At 50.3% G+C, this 18,574-nt stretch overlaps 1 protein-coding gene across 2 annotated transcripts in view; it reads left to right on the forward strand.

Moving 5' to 3' along the window:
* The first annotated feature begins 832 nt into the window (after window positions 1-832).
* The window catches only part of PIK3R5 (phosphoinositide-3-kinase regulatory subunit 5), a 71,272-nt gene continuing 53,530 nt past the window's right edge, over window positions 833-18,574 (forward strand). For both annotated transcript variants that reach the window (XM_070394190.1, XM_070394192.1), the window contains exon 1: window positions 833-920. The gene's annotated coding sequence lies outside the window, so the exon portion shown is untranslated. The remainder of the gene's footprint in view (window positions 921-18,574) is intronic.

An 18,574-nucleotide genomic window follows, 5' to 3' on the forward strand; every position in this document is an offset into this window, starting at 1 on the left:
GCAAACCTGCTCAGCCCCGTTTTGCAAACGAGGACACTGAGGCACGGGGGTGTGCTCTGACTTCCAGGGCTCTGCGACCCACCTCCTGGCATGACCACCTCTGCTGCGTGGTCTGCGGGGAGAGAAGGGGAGGTTCGAAGAGGCCTGGACTCCGGCGATGCCCCCTCTCCCTTCAGGGGCGAGAAACGGAGGCAGTGACAGCCGCTTGAAGGAGGCGGGAAAGCCAGACCCGCGGCGGGGAGTCTGGACTGGCCGGTGCTTCTCGGTCCCCGCGGAAGGTGAGGGTCAGGGCGTCTTTCTGCTCGGAGGGGGCGCAGACGTTTTACATGTTCAGAGCAACGACAGAAAATAGAAGTGGTAAAAGGAAGTGGGGCGCTGGGTCTCCGCGCGAGAAGGAAGCAGCTCCTCGGAACTTCCCCTTTCTCCTCCTTCCCCGACGCCCCCACCCCAGCCTGGCCCCTGCCCCGCCCACCTCCCCTGCGGGGTCCCAAACCGCTTCCGCTCCCCGGGCGGAACCGCACCTTGCTCCTGGGAGGGGGGAGTATGGGGGGTGCTGGCATGCCTCCCACCGCGGCCGCCCACCGTCAGGGCCCGTTCCCTCCGACGGCAGAGCTGCTCAGAGCTGCGGGCTGCAGCGGGACTGCGAGGACACGTGACCTGGCCCAGCGCCTTGCAATCCCTGCCCCGCCACTAGGTGGCGCGACAGACCCGCTGGGAGGCCTGGCCCGGGCCCCGCCCCCGCCCCGAGCAAGCTCCGCCCACGGCGCGGCCCCGCCCACAGCTGCCAGAGAAGCAGAGCATCGGCCGATGCTGGGACCTTCCGCGCGCGACTGCAGCCCAGGTGCGGGGGGTCCCGACCGAACCCCGGGTCGCAGGGAGTCGTCACTGGAGAGGGGCGTGGCGCCCGGCGGGGACTGCAGGTGTGTGTCCGGGCGGCCGGGGCGGGGGCCGTCGGGGGCGAGCTCGGGACTCGAGGCGGCGCCGAGCGGGCGGGCACAGTGGGGGAGCGGTGGGCTCCGCGGTGGCGGCGGCGGCGGCGGCTGGACAGATCCTGCTCTCTCAGGGCTCTGGGGACAGGAGCCACTTTCGGAGTCGGGGGTCCGCACACCCTCGGTCCCCACAGTCCCGGAGACAGAGGGGCATTCCGGGGATCCTCTGTCATTGCCTAGGTGGCCGCTGCCTCCCTGCGGTCCGAGTGTGGCCATAGCTTCCTGCCACCTCCCCGGGCCGCGTGCGTCCTGTGTCACGGGGTCACGGGTCTGCACCTCCCCGCCTGGGCGCCCTCCTGGGGAGCATTGGCCTCCGGGGTCCTTTGCCATCAGGGCCTGGGGGTCGTGCAAGTGCTTGCCTCAGCCCGCCCCTAGCGAGCGTGGGCCCAGGCAGGGGTGGCTCTTCTAGAGGATTGCACGCCTGGCACTGTCAGAGGATTTGTGTTTACACCCCGCCTGCCTGTCCCTTGACATGTGTGACGCGTGTGGTGTGTGTGTGTGTGTGTGTGTGTGTGTGTGTTTGCGCGTGCGCATCGGGCTGGCCCGTCCCAGTCCTGGGGTAAATAAGCAAGAAGTTCAGGTCAGTAGGAGGAAGGAGATTGTTGGGAGGGAAAAGGAAGATGAGATGAAAGTAGCAGGATGTGGTATCTCGTGAGTTAACAAGCCTCCGTGCAGAGAGGAGGGGTGGGTTTAGGCACAATGAGGACTCAAAGTAGGCCAGGGTGCCTCCAAGGCCCCTTCTGGATTGCCCTTCTCCCCCGCCTCTCCCCCTGGGCCCAGTATCTGCCCATCCAGCTCTCCTTCCTCCTGGCCTCGGACCACCTGGACCACCTGGTGCAGGCCTAGCCCTACAGCACAGCTCCCCGGGGGTGGGGTCTGGAATCCCTATTATTCTACAATCTGAACAAGCTCCTTAAGTGATGACGCTGGAGCCACTGCCTGGGGACTCCCTGTTGTGTGGAAAGGACACCCGGGTTCCAGCCAAGCCCCGCGGTGTGATCTTGAGCATCTTGCCGTCCCTCTCCCAGCCTGTTTCCCTGTCCGTAAAATGGGCTCCACTAGCGACTTCTGGGGCTGTGGGAACATTCAGTGGGAAAGGTGTGATAAGAGCGGCTGCACTGGGGAGCTTCTCCCTGGGCGTTTGCAGAACAAGAGTGGGCGGCAAGGCTCACCTCTCCCTCAGCGTGGTCACTGGGTGGGATGATCCAGCTCTCTTCCTGCTTCAGGAAAACCTCATTTGATTTTTTTAAGCAAAACCGGCCAAGACTGTGGGACAGGAGGGCGCCCGGGCTGTGTGCTGGCCTCATTGGGGTTTTAAGAAAGCCTTCCCCCTTATCTCTAGCTGGGTGAGGGGTGAGTAATGTCCTCTCTCAGCAAGCTGTAGTGTAAGCCGTCACCTCGTCCTCCCGCCCATGCAACCCTCTTGTTTCTTTCAAGAATAGCAGTGGCCCTGGGCTACAGTGTGTTGGGGATTACTGCAGTGGTAATGATGGGGGAAGAGGGGGGCTTCACGGTGAAGGCGGAGGAGGCTGGCTCTGGAGGCTGCTCCGGCCCCAGGTGAGTCACTGGCCCTGGGCCTGCTGGCTGAGAAGTGGGAGACGGAGAGCCAGTAGCTTTTTAGCCTGGGCAGCCTGGTGCTGGAGGCCCCAGCTTGGGTTCAGTGAGCTGTGCACAAGGCCTTGGCTCAAAGAGGCTCACCCTGAGCTGAGGGCTCTGTGGGAACCCCAGGAACCTGAAGACTTGTTTGTCTGAGCCATGGGTGGGCTGGAAGCCTGGACCAGCTTCTTGAAAGAGGAAGCTTCTGGAGGGACAAGGTAGAGAGGTCACCAGAAGGTCAAAGGAGAGGTGTTACGTTTGGCTTGGAGCCTCTGGCATACATGGGTGGGTGAAGGGAAGAATATATCTGACTTCTCTGCCCAAGAGAGACTTTCACAGCAAATGTATTGCATATTCGGATTCCCATTGACTTGAAGATGTGCATGCTTTCACATTTTAACAACTCTGACATCAAGACGCATCTTACCATCTATAGCATCTCACCATCAGAATAGATAGCCGTGTTCTTTTCTTAGTGGCACACAAAATAATGGTGCACCTTACATACATACAGTCAATGAAGTCTTAGATTCTGTTAAACACGATGTATGTTTTCCAAAATTTGAGGGACACTTTAGATCAGCGGTTCTCAACCTGTGGGTCGCGACCCCTTTGGCGGTCGAACGACCCTTTCACAGGGGTCGCCTAAGACCATCCTGCATATCAGATATTTACATTACGATTCATAACAGTAGCAACATTACAGTTATGAAGTAGCAACGAAAATAATTTTATGGTTGGGTCACAACATGAGGAACTGTATTTAAAGGGCCAGAAGGTTGAGAACCACTGCTGTAGATGTACCCAGGACACACAGAATTGACATTCCCATAAGTAAATTTGTATACATTCATTTTCCAGCAACTCTGCCTTCTAAACACCCAAAAACTTTTCAGTATGTCTAGTTTTAAAGGACATCTTTGTAAAATGTGTTGCTTGCATTTATAAATGTAGCACATTGTGTGGGATTTAATATCTTGAAAATATCACACGGTTCTACCTACCGTTCTCTTTTGTACCTGGGGGCTGCTCAGGACACATTTTCTGCCTTTTTCTTTCTGCCCTTCCTCCCCAGTATTTCATGTTCTTTACTCCTCACAGCCACACTCGGGGGAGGCCACAACTGCTGCCCCCATTTTATGCTTGAGGAACCTGGCCACGTGACTAGAAAGTGGCAGAGCTGGGTTGACCCTGGCTGGCGTCCACTCTTTTTAAAAATATGTTTTTATTGATTTTTTAGAGAGAGAATGGAAGGGAGAGAGACATAGAAACATCAATTGGCTGCAACCCAAGCATGTGCCCTAACTGGGAACCGAACCGTGACCTCTTGGTTCCTGAGTTGACGCTCCACCACTTACCCACAACCAGCCAGACAGTGGCGTCTACTCTTGACCAGAGATGATTAAGCTTGAGTGGCAGCCTGCACGTACTCTTGGGTGTGAAGTGCCTGCTCCGTAGGGCATTGCTTTGGGACATACCTGTGGCTGTCCACATGCCTTTCCTGTCTGCTTCCAGGCTAGCAGCTAGGTTCTGGATAATTGGGGTTAGCGGTTAAGTGACTTCTGGATAAGTGAGATATAGCTATAGCAAGGCGCACCCAATAGGAGGGTGAGGACAATGGTTAGGAAGAAGGGGGTGACTTTGGTGGCACAAAGCAGATATTGGGTCCTTCTTGAGCCTAGTGAATTACCCATTTGGGTACTAGGCTTTGGGCTTTAGAGTTTGGCCTCAGTGGGAGACTCCTGCCTCCAGCCTCTGGCCTCCCCCCACTCCCAGTCCAGCCCCTCTCCTGTTCTCATGGTGATGTAAGACAACAAATCAGAGCAAGTTGCTTTTTAGCTGCAACCGCTGCAGAGCTGCCACTGCCCTCTGGAGAAGGCTGATACCCCCTAGCATGACTAGGAAGGCCTCCACAACCCAGCCTGTTTCACCCTCTGAAGCTCAGGCAACCTCAGCGCCTTTGCACGTGCTATTCCTTCTCCCCCGTTGCCCTCCGCCTGCCTGGGGGACCATGAATTCATCCTTGGATACCCAGCCCAAACATCATCTTTGACGTATTCCCCAACCTTGTCCCCACCCCACAGCACTGAGCACCCACTCCTTCTGTCCTTGCCATGCCTATGATGTCCTCCTACCAGAACACTGACCACCCTGGCCTACAGGATCTGATCAGTGGCTTGGTGGCTTGCTCACTGATGCTCAGTGTGGCTGTGACGCTGTCACCAGGAAACTCTCTGGGGTCTCATGGGCAAGAAATCCACACACATTAACAGCGGAAGCTGCCTGGACAGGATGGTGTTGGGGGCAGAAGGGTGGGGTCAGGAGGGAGTGGTGTGCTTTTCATTTTCATGTCCTCCGGAGCCTTCTTGCTGTTGTTGTTGATCTAGGCAAATAAGCTTGTGTGGTTTCTTTGTGGGGGGCAGGGCTTGGGTCTGAGGGCTGAAGGTGGCTTCCAGGCTCCTGCCTCCCATGGAGTCAGGGTCTCTCATTCCTGCCTGAGCCCTGCACTCCTAGCATGTGGCCTTGGGTGAATCCATGTGTCTCTCTGGGTGTCAGTTTCCCCATCTGCATGGCAGATGGCACCGGTTGCTTTCTGTGACCCATCTTAACCTCAACATTTCACACATTGGTTCAGCATTTCAACACGGAGCACTTGTTATGTGCCAGGCATGGGCTGGACTCCTGAGCGAGACAAACAGTGCTCCTGCTCATGGGAATCACAGTCCAGTGGACAAGACACTAGGCACATATATCATTTCATTACAATCTGCGAGATTACGTTAAAGGATCCCAATATAGTTGGGGAATTACGGAAAGGCTTCCCTAAAGAAATCGTATTTGGGCCCCAGCCGGTTTAGCTCAGTGGATAGAGTTGGCTCACAGACTGACGGGTCCCGGGTTCGATTCCGATCAAAGGCAGGTACCTTGGTTGCAGGTTCCCCGACCCTGGTCTCTCTCCTATCAATGTTTCTCTTTGTCTCTCCCATTCCCTTCCACTTTCTAAAAATCAATGGAAAAATATCCTTGGGTGAGGATTAACAAAACAAAACTAAACAAAAAAAGAAAAAAATCATGTTTGAGACTTAAGATATGAAATTTAAAAAGCAGTAACGCTAGTAATAGTCACGCCTAGCATTTAGCAGACACATGCTAAGTGAAGTAGTAACTAGTAATAGTCACGCCTAGCATTCAGCAGACACGTGCTAAGTGAAGTAGTAACTAGTAATAGTCACGCCTAGCATTTAGCAGACGCGTGCTAAGTGAAGTAGTAACTAGTGTTAGTCAAGCCTAGCATTTAGCAGACACGTGCTAAGCGTTCTTCAGGTGCACCCTCGGAGGCAGTCCTTCAACAACTCTGGTGGGCTGGGTAGACTTCCTGTCCTGTGACAATTACATGAGTTAACTGCTGGCAAGTACCTCGCCAGGCGCCTGGCACAGACCAGGGCTCGTCCCCTGCATCTCCTCCTTTGCTGCCTCCCCATACTCCAAAGGCCAGCCTAACCACCGAAGGCCACATATGCAATGACAGGGTGTCTCCCTTTTCCTTTCGCTGCTCATCACCGGAGAGTGCGTGTCCGTGGTGTCCGCGGTGTCCGTGCTGCTGCCGCGGCTCCACGCAGGCGTCCTCTGCAGGTGGCTTTCACGCTGGCTATCACGGTATAGGGCGCCCCCTCCACAGACAACCATCGCGGCGCTTGCTGGGCCTGCCTTACGTCCCTCCCAGAGTCGCTCTTCTCTCAGGGTTCAGAAGCTCTGATTTTCTCTATCATCTATGAAGACACCTGTTCAGCCCTCACAGCCTTCTTAATCCAAACTTGTTGCCCCGGAACCACGAAGTCTCTGCGGACGTATCTCTGGGTTTGGGGTCTGAGCATCTGTTCCTGAATGGAGAGGTGGCTTGGACTCTTGTCAGGCAATTCTTCACACAGTCACTTCCACACAGCCCGGCTGAGGCTGAGGCAGCCTGCCTCCTCTTTGCATGTTTTGGGTTTGTTCAATCACATCTACACCTACAGCTCCTTTTTTAAAAAAAATATTTTTTTATTGATTTCAGAGAGTTATTGCAGAGAGGAAGGGGAAGGGAGAGAGAGGGAGAGAAACATCAATGATGAGAGAATCATTGATTGGCTGCCTCCTGCACACCCCACACTGAGGATCGAGCCTACAACCCAGGCATATGCCCTTGACCGGAATCAAACCTGGGACCCTTCAGTCCGCAGGCTGACGCTCCATCCACTGAGCCATGCCGACTGGGCTACACCTACAGCTCTTAAAGGAGAGTTTCAAACTCTATTAGGTAATGGGGCTCTTTGAAAAACTGATCAAGGTGATAGACCATCTTCTCCCTCTCTCAAGGTTTTGAATGGAACTTCAAGGTCTTCTTACCATTGCAGTCCACCGAGTAACCGACTTTCTCTACTGCGATCGCTTTGAATAGCCCCAGCTGTTGTCACAGGCCAGTGGGGGTGATGCTGGCGGCAGAAGGCTGCAGACTGCAGAGGAGACGCTGGACTCCCTGGCAGACCTCCAGGCAGCGAGCAGCAGGCTGAGCTTCCTGACCACTCACGGGGCCACTGCCTCGCATCTTCTTTTTGCATTTCTCATCAAGTCTTGATTCAGCCCATTTCCAAGTTGATTAAAGAGCATCACTTCGCTGGTGGTGTCCTTACAAGAAGCCCTCTGCTTCCCTACTGCCCACCTCCCCGCAACCAGAGAAGTAGGTTTAAGGCCAGGAATGAGAGTCAGAGAGAAAATGTGTGTTTGTGGCTATTCGCCTGGAGCCGGTCTAGGAAGCAGAGAGGCAGCCCCTGCCGCAGGTTCTCGCCCCTCCCCGCCGGGCTCCAGGGTCTGGCACAGGCTTGGGGCTTTGTTTCTCTGATGTGGTCACAGCTCTTTAGGTGCCTTGAAGTCAGGCACCATGTGTGAAACATGTTTGCTTCAACTCCTCATTTCTAAGGATTTTAAAAAGCAGGAATGGAAGTTAAGTTTGTCGGATTCTTCTTTAAGCATCTATCTGTGGTCGGCAAACTACGGCTCGAGAGCCACATGCGGCTCTTTGACCCCTTGAGTGTGGCTCTTCCTAAGCCTTGGGAGTACCCTAATTAAGTTAATAACAATGTACCTACCTATATAGTTTAAGTTTAAAAAATTTGGCTCTCAAAAGAAATTTCAATCATTGTACTGTTAATATTTGGCTCTGCTGACTAATGAGTTTGCCCACCACTGTACTAGGCAATTCTTGTATTCTTCCACCTTGAAGTAGACTTATGTGGCACACTATAGCAATATCCTTCTATGGAACCCTCTTTGCACTCCATTTGGCCAAGGTGTTTTATCCTTTCAATACGGTGAGGTGGTTCTCTGTAGGGTTTGCACATTTATACTCACCAGTAAGCTCGGCCTATTCTCCTGTCCTGTCCCGCGTTGTCCGGGTTTGATGTGCTGCTTTGCCAAGTGTTTGGGAGGCATTTCATTTGCTCCTGCGCCCTGGGCCAGCTTATCCTGCAGGGCAATGATCCGTCCCCTGAAAGTTGGGAGAATGGCTCAGGTCTTCAAGTCCTTTACGGCCAGACCCTTGGTTACCCACTTGCTGGGTCTTTCTCTCCTCTTCTCTCTTCCTTGGTTCTCCAGGTGCACACCTGTCACCCCACTATTCCCACGCCGGCCCCAGAGAGCCGTCTTTGACTCTTGGTCATACCATTGCTTAGAGCAGTGGTTCTCAACCTTCTGGCCCTTTAAATACAGTTCCTCATGTTGTGACCCAACCATAAAATTATTTTCATTGCTACTTCATAACTGTAATGTTGCTACTGTTATGAATCATAATGTAAATATCTGATATGCAGGATGGTCTTAGGTGACCCCTGTGAAAGGGTTGTTTGACCGCCAAAGGGGTCGCGACCCACAGGTTGAGAACCGCTGGCTTAGAGCCTGCTGGAGGGCAGTTCAACTCCAGGTGCTGCATTTTGTGGGGATGCCGATAAACCACTTTATACCCAGGGACAGGTACCCGAGACGCTGGTGCCATAATACGAAATGACTAAAGAAGCGAGATGTTTCTTTCTACGGAGGGCACCAACGAGGTAATATCTCTCTTCACATGTTTGAAGGGCAGCGTCCTTCGGAAAAGCCACACATCTGCTCTGTGGCAGTCCCTCTCCAGAAGGAAAAGGGTCCAGTGAAGGGACATTGTAAGGAAATAGACTTCGGCGTGCTGCGAGCAGGTCTTGGAGAAATCCAGAGCAGAGCGACAGTGGAATCAGCGGCCTAGTGGTAGTGCGTTCCCTGGCAGGGGAAGTATTCAGAGAAAATACAGGTCAGATGTGGAAATGATAGCTGTGAGGATGAAGACCGAGATGGCTCCGTTTCTGAGAGTGTCTGGCTGTGTCTGACTGCTCATATAAAAACTGGTGGTTCTGAAAACATAATTTGAATGTAAGAAGTTCCCTGGCCTTGAATAAACAAATCACAAGGCTGGGAAGCTGCCTCCCAAATCCCACAGCTTCACAGTCCATTCCCCAGAGCAGGAGCCCTTTGGTGGTTACCCATGGGGAAGGGCCCAGGGGCCATCCCTCAACTGGGACCTTGCCCACATCCTGTGCTGGAGCCCCAGCTGCTCTTGGATCTCTCATCCTGACTCTGGGTGAAATAAACGAATTGAGCTCCACTTCAGAATCGCCTTCCTCTGTGGCTGACCGAGATAAGTTCTCAAGGTCAACTTCCCAACCTACAGGTTGAGCTGGAAATGAATGGCCTCTTGTTCTTGGGGTTTCTGAGCCACCGTTTCCCAGGCCTTTGCCTTTTGCATTCACGTCTATACTGACATCTTGGGGGTTTGGTTTTGAGAGAACTAAATGCTCAGAGAGCTTTCCTTGGCCTGCTACTGTGCTTAAGAGACAAACAGGGCTGTGGGTGATGTTCAGGCTGCAGGAGGGGAATAGGAGAGGAGATCTCTAGTCTGAGCTGTCCCTTGCTTACCTCTGCATCCCCCCTGAGCCAATGGACTCTATTGTTCTGACATCCGGTGAGTTTTCAAAGTCTGCCCTTCCATAGTGGGAGCTGCTCTGATGGGCTGAGCAGAGGGGACCTGCTCCTTCCCTCGAGGTGCCCATCTCTTGGCAGGATTCCCAGGACTTCAGACCCTTCTTCAGACCACAATGGCGCCACGTCTTCCCCTGCCCATGCTCCTATTGGATGGCTTCCCCTATGATCATTGGTGGCTTTGTAAGGGCACATTCCAAAGGCCTGCTCCCAACCCACATCTCTCTTTGAAGTTTCTGTAGCATCTGATGCCCAACATTTGCACCTGGAGCCCGTTCTCTTAGTCTCACCTCCTCCTTCCTCTGCAGACTCCTGTCCTTGCCTCCCCAATGTGCCTGTCTCCCTCCCCTAACACCTTTCCCCATGTCCATGCTGGTTATTTTCACTATTTCGTCTTCAGCACATGTCCAGAGCCCAACTCTTCGCCCACAGAGCAGCTTCCTCTGCAGACTTCCCTGTTTTGTGTCTAGTGAAATCAGACTCCTGCTCTTGAGAGCTTCGAGTCATCCCTGAGCTCCCCTCCGTCTTCCTGTTCTCATTATCCAGCCAGGTTTCCAAAAATTAAATTTATTGGCGTAACATCGATTAGTAACATGGAGTTTCAGGTGTACAGCCCAGAACACAGGAGCTGTCTATTGCACCGTGTGCTCACCACCCCGAGTCTCGTCTCCTTCCGTCAGTTTTGATGGCGCTTCCTTTCCCTGGAGCTCTTGCTTCTCTCACTTCCCCATCGTTCTCTCTGCCATCGATTTCAGCTTTCATCACCATGTGCTGCTCATGGTGCTTCTGGGCCGCAGTCTCTTCCTTGCTTCACCAGGAGATTTTTCGTATGAAAGCTCCTTCGTTGTGTTTGGAAATCTCCGATCCCACCCCGCCTCATAGGGAAAGTGCAGACCTTCATCTTCTGTTCAAGTTTCCAAGGTGAGTCCCGCTCTTGGAGTCTTCTCCGGGAATTCTCGCCCTCTCCTCCAGCCCACTGCCTGACTCAGTTTCCCCAAGGCCTAACGTGTGCTTCTGCCTCTCCCATCCCTCTCCCTACCATTGTGTTCAGCACTGACTCCCCAGTGCCTGGAAGGGCCGGCGTTGGGTGGTGCTCAGTTAATGGTTGCTGAATGGAAGATTGTCTGGTTGAGCAGCAGCACGTGGGAGACCTTCGCCTCAGCCTAGGGTAGCTGCTGACCTGGCGGCTGGGCTGTCCCCCATCTGAGATCATTGTGGGGGTTTAGTCATCCTCCTCCTCACGGACTGCACCCTGCAGGCACCTCACTGGCCTTCTGTGGGCATCTGAAGGGGCAAAACCATGTGTCTTTGCCCTCCAGGATGGGCAAGCAGGTGTCCTCCTCTGCGCTGCTCAGGCCCCATGAGCCCTGGCAGACTGCAGACTGACTCCACTCCTTGGCGTCCTCTTACGCCTCCCGCATTGGTCAGGTTTAAGATGAGCAGCTCTCTGAGTCTGACAGGGGGAGACCTGAGGAACTGGCCCAGACGAGCCACTCCCAGCCTGGTGACCGCTGTTTCACAGGAGCCTGGGGAAGTATCTGTTTGCAACACAGTGTTTACAGGGCAGAGGGGCTTCCTGTCCCGCCTGCTGGCAGCTGTGGGGCAATCGGGAGCTGTGCTTTCAGGGGAGTGGGGGCAGGAAATGCTTGGAGGATTTGGGGAGATTCTTCAATCATCCCCTAGCGGGTACCTGGCCAAGCAGACCCTGGAGGAGGTCAAGGGAGATGTAGAACTCAGGTTTTTAAATTAGGAGAAAAGAAAGTATTACTCATCATTATCATTAATTTGCATATTGCCCTTCACAGCTTGCACACGTGCTCGGCAGTGTGGCCCCGCTAGTCTGATGCAGAGCCGTTTAGAGCAGAAGGACACTCTCTTCTGTTGCTCCCAAGCGGGTGCGTGGGTCAGGCCAGCAAGGATGCTGTTCTTTTTCTGAAGGGGAATTATGCTTGGAGAGGACAGAGGGCTTTCTGAGGGAGGCAGACAGCAGCGGAAAGGACTCCCTGCGAGAGAGAACCTCCCGTTCCGATGTAGAGTTCCCCCAAAGATGGAGAGCGCTGCCCTGTCCATGCTCACCGCTTCCTCAAAGGGCCAGGGCAGCCCTGGGGCACCCACCCACCAGCCTGGAACCACCACCATGGCACCCACAAGAACTTAAGCTGGTATCGCTGGTCTTTGGAAAGGTCTGGTAAAGTGTCTCAGGCTCTCTTGGCCCTGGGGACAGAAATATTCCATATTCCCTTTCTGGTGAGTGGGTGACTCAAATTTGGGGCTCAACCTTACCACCTGACTTCAAAGACCTGAGTTGTTTTCTGTGGTGAAGTCTTCTTCTACACCCATTAGAAAAAGGATGTGGGACAAGAGCTGCCCAGCTGCAGGGCAGAGGTGCAGAGGACTCCCCTGACATCCCCACAGGAGCCTGCGGGCCATGGTGCGACAGTATTGGTTTGTGTAGGGAGGTTTGCTATAAAATGCAAAGCAAGAAAAAAAAAAAATAAGGGCAGGGTCCTTTAAAGAAACTGATAATACAAACCTACTTGAAAGAGATAGAGGTTGGCCTGAGGGGTGGGGCTGAGAAGAGTGATGAGAGGGTGGGGTTGAGCAAGGACTAGCCTTGTGTAGCATCAAGACAATGCATTTCTGAACGAGTGGGGCTAAGGAGCTCAGGCCCAAGGCATGTGAGCTGTTTAGGGGTCTGGACAGGAGGTTATTCTAGAAGATACCTGATCAGCTAGGAAGACAAGTGGATGGGGAAAGGCATGTGAGCTTTTTAGGGGTCTGGACAGGAGGTTATTCTAGAAGATACCTGATCAGCTAGGAAGACAAGTGGATGGGGACTTGTGGGAGTTGATAGAAGCAGCTCTCAGTACAAGGCCATAGAGTGGGGCCTTGACTTACGCCTGTCCCGACTAACGAGTTTTTTGAGATACCAGCTGTCTCTTGGCCAATTTTTTGCATTGAGTTGATAGAGTAATTTGAGTTAACGAGCTCGGTCTCAGAACGAATTAAACTCATAAGTCAAGGCCCCTCTGTATATTGGGTGCAATGTAACAAGAAAGAGGCACCATTCCTCTTATTCCCCCACCCCTGGCCCAAGGCAAGGCACTGTTATGGCCAACATTCTTTCCTGAGATGGACGTGGCAGACTGAGCATGCCCCTTCTTGGGCCCTGGCTAAGCTCTACTGGGTTTCCATCAAGGGACTTTCAAAGGGATTAATTGGGTTGGGACCGCAGTTGAATTCCACGTTGGGTCCAGAGCTCAGTGCCCTCAGAGAATCCTCTCTTCCAAGAGGAGGGATTACTTCTCATTGGCTACATTATTTCTAAGACCTGCTCAGTAGATGGAGGTGAGAACATCATCATTATTTTTTAAAGGAGATTTTCTTTTCTTAGAGAAAATTTAGGTTTACAACAAAATTGAGAGGAAAGTACAGAGATTTCCCATAGATCTCTTGTCCCCACTCATGTATAGCTTTCCCCTTTATAATATTACTCACCAGAATGGTACATTTTTTTTTTTTTTACCAAGGATGAACCTACATTTTTACATCATAACCACCCAACGTGCATAATTTACCTTAGCGTTCATGCTTGGTGTTGTATAGTATAATCTATGGCTTTTACTAAATGAGTAATGACATATACCCGTCATTATAATAGCATATAGTATTCTTACTGCCCTAAAATTCCTCTCCCTCTCCCCTTACCCTTGACAGTCATTGATCTGTTTATTGCAGGGGTGGGGAACCTTTGATCGGCCAAGGGCCATGTGGATATATATGTATGACATCATTCACGGGACATATAAAATTATCAACTTAAAAATTAGCCTGCTATATTCGGTCAGACCTTTAATTAACTCACCCCTAATGCCTCGGCAGGGCCAGACCAAATGATTTCAAGGGCCTTTTACGGCCTGCAGGCCGGACGTTCCCCACCCCTGTTTTATTGTCTCCATAGTTTTGCCTTGGGAACATTATATTTTACTAAACTATTTTATCTCATTTAAAGAGGAAAAGTTTTGTAATGCCCATACTTTATTTTCAAGTACCTTTTTACTGACCAGTAAGAGATGATTTCTAATTCATTTACCAAAACGGTACCCTCTCAACTTGAATTGCTTCAACATTAGCTGGCCAACCCAGTTTGTTCCAAAGAATATCTAACCTTTAAATAACTTCATCTCTGCGGTTGCTGCCCCAGAGTAGGACACACAGAGGTGGTCATGCCATATAGCAGGTGTATACTGCTTCTCTGAAGGATGACTTTGGCTGTTATGAGGTGTCTCCTTACAAGGGAATTTTGGGTACATCATGTGGTCTCTATTTAAGGTCAGACCATAAAACATACTCTACTACAACTTGGGGGAAATCCCACCAGCTGTATCTAAATGACACAGTAACAGACAAACAAAAACATAATTTTACTTCTTAGATTAACTCAGTGTTGACTGAAGTATTAGTTGGTATACTGGTTTGATGTTGTAGTGGAGAGACCCAAAACAGCAGTGGCTTAGATAAGATAGAGGTTGATTTCTTTCTCATGTAATAGTCTGAGAATAAGTGATCCAGACTTTACATGCCATCTTCATAGGTTGGGAGCCTATGCCCCTTCTATCTCATTGCTCCTCCTCCATCAACATGTAGCTTTCATCTCATAGCCCATAATGGCTATTCTAGCAATTACAATGACAATTACATCTTCATTCCAGCTAGCAGGAGGAGGAGAAAAGAAGAAGAAGAAGGCATTTAAAAGCATTTGGAAATCGCAGTTGTCAATGTTTACTCACATTCCATTGGCCAGAATGTCATCATATGATCACATTTAATTGCAAAAGAATCTGGGAAATGTAATCTAAAATTTCCAAAAATTGTATAACTATCAAAAAAGGCAGATTGGACACAGGACAATTATGACTCTCATCCATATCTGAACTCTATTAGTTTGAGATCTTACTGAATCTTCAGTCATATAAATATTCTTCATCCCTTCTGTCGTATAGTAAGCATGCCTTCTAGGTCCTATTGAAAACTGTTCATTTAAAAAAATGGCATGCTATACTAAAAGATGGAATCAACCTAAATGCCCATCTATGGATGAATGGATAAACAAAATGTGGTATATACATACAATGGAATAATATTATTTAGCCTTAAAAAGGAAGGAAATTCTGACACATGCTACAACATGGAAGAAACGTGAAGACATTATACTGAGTGAAATAAGCCAGACACAAAAGAACAAACACTGTACAAATCCACTTATATTAGATACCTATGAGTCGAACTCAGAGAGACAGAAAGTAGAATGATGGTTCCAAGTAAAACATAATTTTACTTCTTAGATTAACTCAGTGTTGACTGAAGTATTAGTTAGTAGGAGGAGGCAGAATGGGGACTCAGTGTTTAATGGATGCGGTTTCAGTTTGGGAAGATGAAAAGGTTTTGGAGATGATGGTGGTGACGGTCGCACAACAATGTGAATGTACTAAAGGCCACAAAACTGTACGTGAAAAATGGTTAAAATGATAAATTTTATGTCACTTATATTTTGCCACAATTTTTTAAGTGCCATGTTCTAATGATCTAAAAGCGGAGTTCTCTGGCATTTTAGGAGAGATGTCCCCGTGGGTAAAGATTCTCAACCCCCTTTGGGTGAGGTTATGAAGTCAGTGGTGAGTGCATCCACCTGTGTTGCCATTCAGCTCACGTTTTTCTACACAAAATCCAGATATGCTGTTTTGGTGGCATTATGCTGTCATGCCTGTTTTGTTAGTGAGTCCATTCCAGCGCCTGGTGGTCCCGAGATCCTTTGCTGAGTGCTCATGAAGTGCCTCTCAGTTACATGTAGAGAACGTTGCCGGGGGCTTAGTGGGCTCAGAGACTGCAGTTTCCAAGATCCTACCTTGTTCATGTTCTCAAAAATTAGGACAGCCTTTTCTAGTGTCTGTCTCTGCCTTTTTCTGTCTCACTCTCTGTCTCTCTTGTACATCTTTCATTTTCTCTGATCCTTCAAAGATTACTAATAGCAGTTCCTTTTCACAACCTCAAGTTTCCTTATGAGTCTGAGATGTATTTATCCTCATGCAATCCTCAACTCATTTTCAGCCAGCCCTCTATTTGACTTCAGAGCCCCCCGTGTGGAACCCTTGTCCCACAGTCTCCAGCCCCTCCCCTGCTGCTGCGGGCTTCTAAACACAAGGTTGATGTGCCATTTCCACTTGGACAGTAGATGTACCAGCTGATCATTTGGCAGTGGCTCCACATGGCCCTGGAGGAAATCCTTAAGCACTTAGCCTGGCATATAAAGCCATGTGCCATCTGCCAGCCCAGCTCATGCAGCTCCATCTCCCAGCATGCCCCGTGTCATACTTTATCCTGCAGGGGGGTTAAATGCCTGGCCGTTCCCTGAAGGAACCATTCTGATTCACACCTCTTGCCTCTGTCCACTTTCCCAACACCATGCCCCAAACCCAGGGCAGCGGCTCCTGCCTGTAGAGTTATCTCAGGAGCTACCCTCTTGGAGAAGCTTTGCTGATTGACCTTCTCCCTCCTCCAAGTCCCTAGTGCACCAGTCCCATACTCACCTCCACTGGGACACCTCATCCATTGGGTAGTGTCTGGTTTGAAGGTCATTTTGAATGGTGCTGCTGTGAACTTTCGGGCGTATGTCCTTTGAGTACATTCTTAGGAGCGGAATTGCAGGGTCGTAGGGCAGGCCCAGACTGTGCCTTCGTGGTATGGCTACACGGTTTTCCATTTGGAAAGCGGCTGTTCCAGTTTACACTCTCCCCTGCAGGCCCCGAGGTTCAAGGTGCTTCACACCCTCACAAATTGTGTTTTCCATCTTTTCTGTTTGAGCCATTCTGGTGGGTGTTTAGTGGTATTGCATCATGATTTGAATTTGCATGTCTCTTATGACTAATGGAATTGAGAACCTTTTCATGTTTATTGGTCATTTGGATATCTTCTTTGGTGAAGGGTCTATTCAAATCTTTTGCCCATTTTTCTCTTGGGTTGTCTGGATTTTTTTTGTATTTGTTGCAGCTCCTCACACTTTGTATGGAGATGATGGGCCTCTTAGAGTCTCACCTTCCCTTCTGGCCACAAGCTCCTTGAGATTTCTGGACCCCTCCCCCCGTAGTAAAATCCCTCTAATAATAGACCCTTCATATATACCAGTATCTGTTGTTAACTAAATAAACCATCTTTGATCCATGCTTTCCAGAAAGATAACCATCCCCCTGGAGGAAAAAGATGGAGGAAATAGCGGTGGAGCAATTCCGCTCTCTTGGGCATCTGTGACTACTGCCCACCTATCCTGCGTGGTTGGCTAATCTCTCCAAGTTTAGGCTCTGAAAATAACTCTATGGGCCCTTATTAATGTCCTCAGTGTCTTTCTCAAGATTTCTTTTCATGCCTGCTCACTACCGCTCTTTTGTGTCCATTCTTATTTGGGAACCTCACTTCCATCTTTTGTATATGGCCCAGAAAACCTCACCAACCCCACACCATTCTCATGAGGCTCTGTGCCTGTGCCTTCAGAATTTAATTTCCAGAGCTTTCTTTTACTGTTAAGCCATCCTCTCTGATTCCACTTTCTTAAAGTCTAAGACGTGTGTCTGATATTTCCTTCCATGATTAGTCCAATCTTGGAGGATTAAAAAAATGACCTGGTCCTTTTTTCCCATCTTCCCCTCACTCCTGTTTTACAAACCTTTCATTATTCTTGGTCAGAATCAATGACACAAGATGGGATAGTTTTCCTCTGCTTCCTCAACGTTCCAAGAGCTGAGATGATCAGAGGAGCCAGGTACTGTCTTCCATGTATTGTCAAGGTGAAATGCTACATCCCTAGACTTTGCTGTGGGTCAGTTTTATGATTCATATGAGAAAAGCAGCATCCATATCTCAGTTAAACTATGTGTGGGTAATCCCATGTGCTTCTTTCTTCTTTTATCTTCTTTCAAACCTCAGTATCGCTTACTTACTTATTCATTCAAAATTCATTTATTCATCCAACAAATATGTGCCAGGCACTCTTCTAAGTCCTCATGGAGTTTATAATCTAATGGGGCTGGAGGAGAGAGACTGATAGTGAGCACAATAAATAATAAGTAACATGTTTTTTTGTGTCAGTTGGTGACAAGAGGGGTGGTAAGTCCTTGTTGAGAATATAATACGAAAACTGTGCAGAAGTGAGGGAGTGAGCCCAATGGACATCTGGGAGAAGAGCACTCCAGGGGGAGGGAACAGCAAGTGCGAAGGTCCCGAGGCAGGAGTGTTCCTGGTGTGTTGCCGTGGTCATTGTAGTCCTCAGAATTGGCCAAGTCATGCTGGCATCAGCGAATCTTAATATCTGACATGAAGGACAGTGTATTAGTCATCGCTGGGTCTACAACTGCACCCAGCAAGGTCTCTGTGGCCAGATTCACTTACTAAGACAACTTTTTATTGGAATCGATGAATTTAGGTTGGACAACCTCTGAGAGCCCTTTCACCTCTGAACTGCCACGGTTACCTTAGCTACCAGTGGCTTTGTCTCCAGCTGCTCCACCTGCGCTCTTCGGAACACATGGCTTCTGGCCATGTGGCCTGGTCTCCGTCAAGGGATGGGGCCTCCACTAGATATATACTGGTATGTTCCAGATATAGTGACTGTGCAATAAACTACCCAAAACATATGGTAGAAGACTGATGATTTCAGTATGCTTGTGGATTGTGGGAGCCAGGGATCTGAGCAGAACACAATGGGATGGCTTGTCTGTGTTCAACAAGGTCGGGGCCTCTGCTGGGAAGACCCGGACGGCTGGGGACTGGCACTGTGGTCAGTGTGCCTGCAATGGCCTCCCCATTGTAGCTGGGGCTTCCAACCTCTAAGGCAGTGGTTCTCAACCTGTGGGTCACGACCCCTTTGGCAGGCAAACGACCCTTTCACGGGGGTCGCT

The sequence above is a fragment of the Myotis yumanensis genome, unplaced genomic scaffold (assembly GCF_028538775.1).
Source record: "Myotis yumanensis isolate MYYU_CA2020_CCGP unplaced genomic scaffold, mMyoYum1.0.hap1 SCAF_16, whole genome shotgun sequence".
NCBI classification, from domain to species: Eukaryota; Metazoa; Chordata; class Mammalia; order Chiroptera; family Vespertilionidae; genus Myotis; species Myotis yumanensis.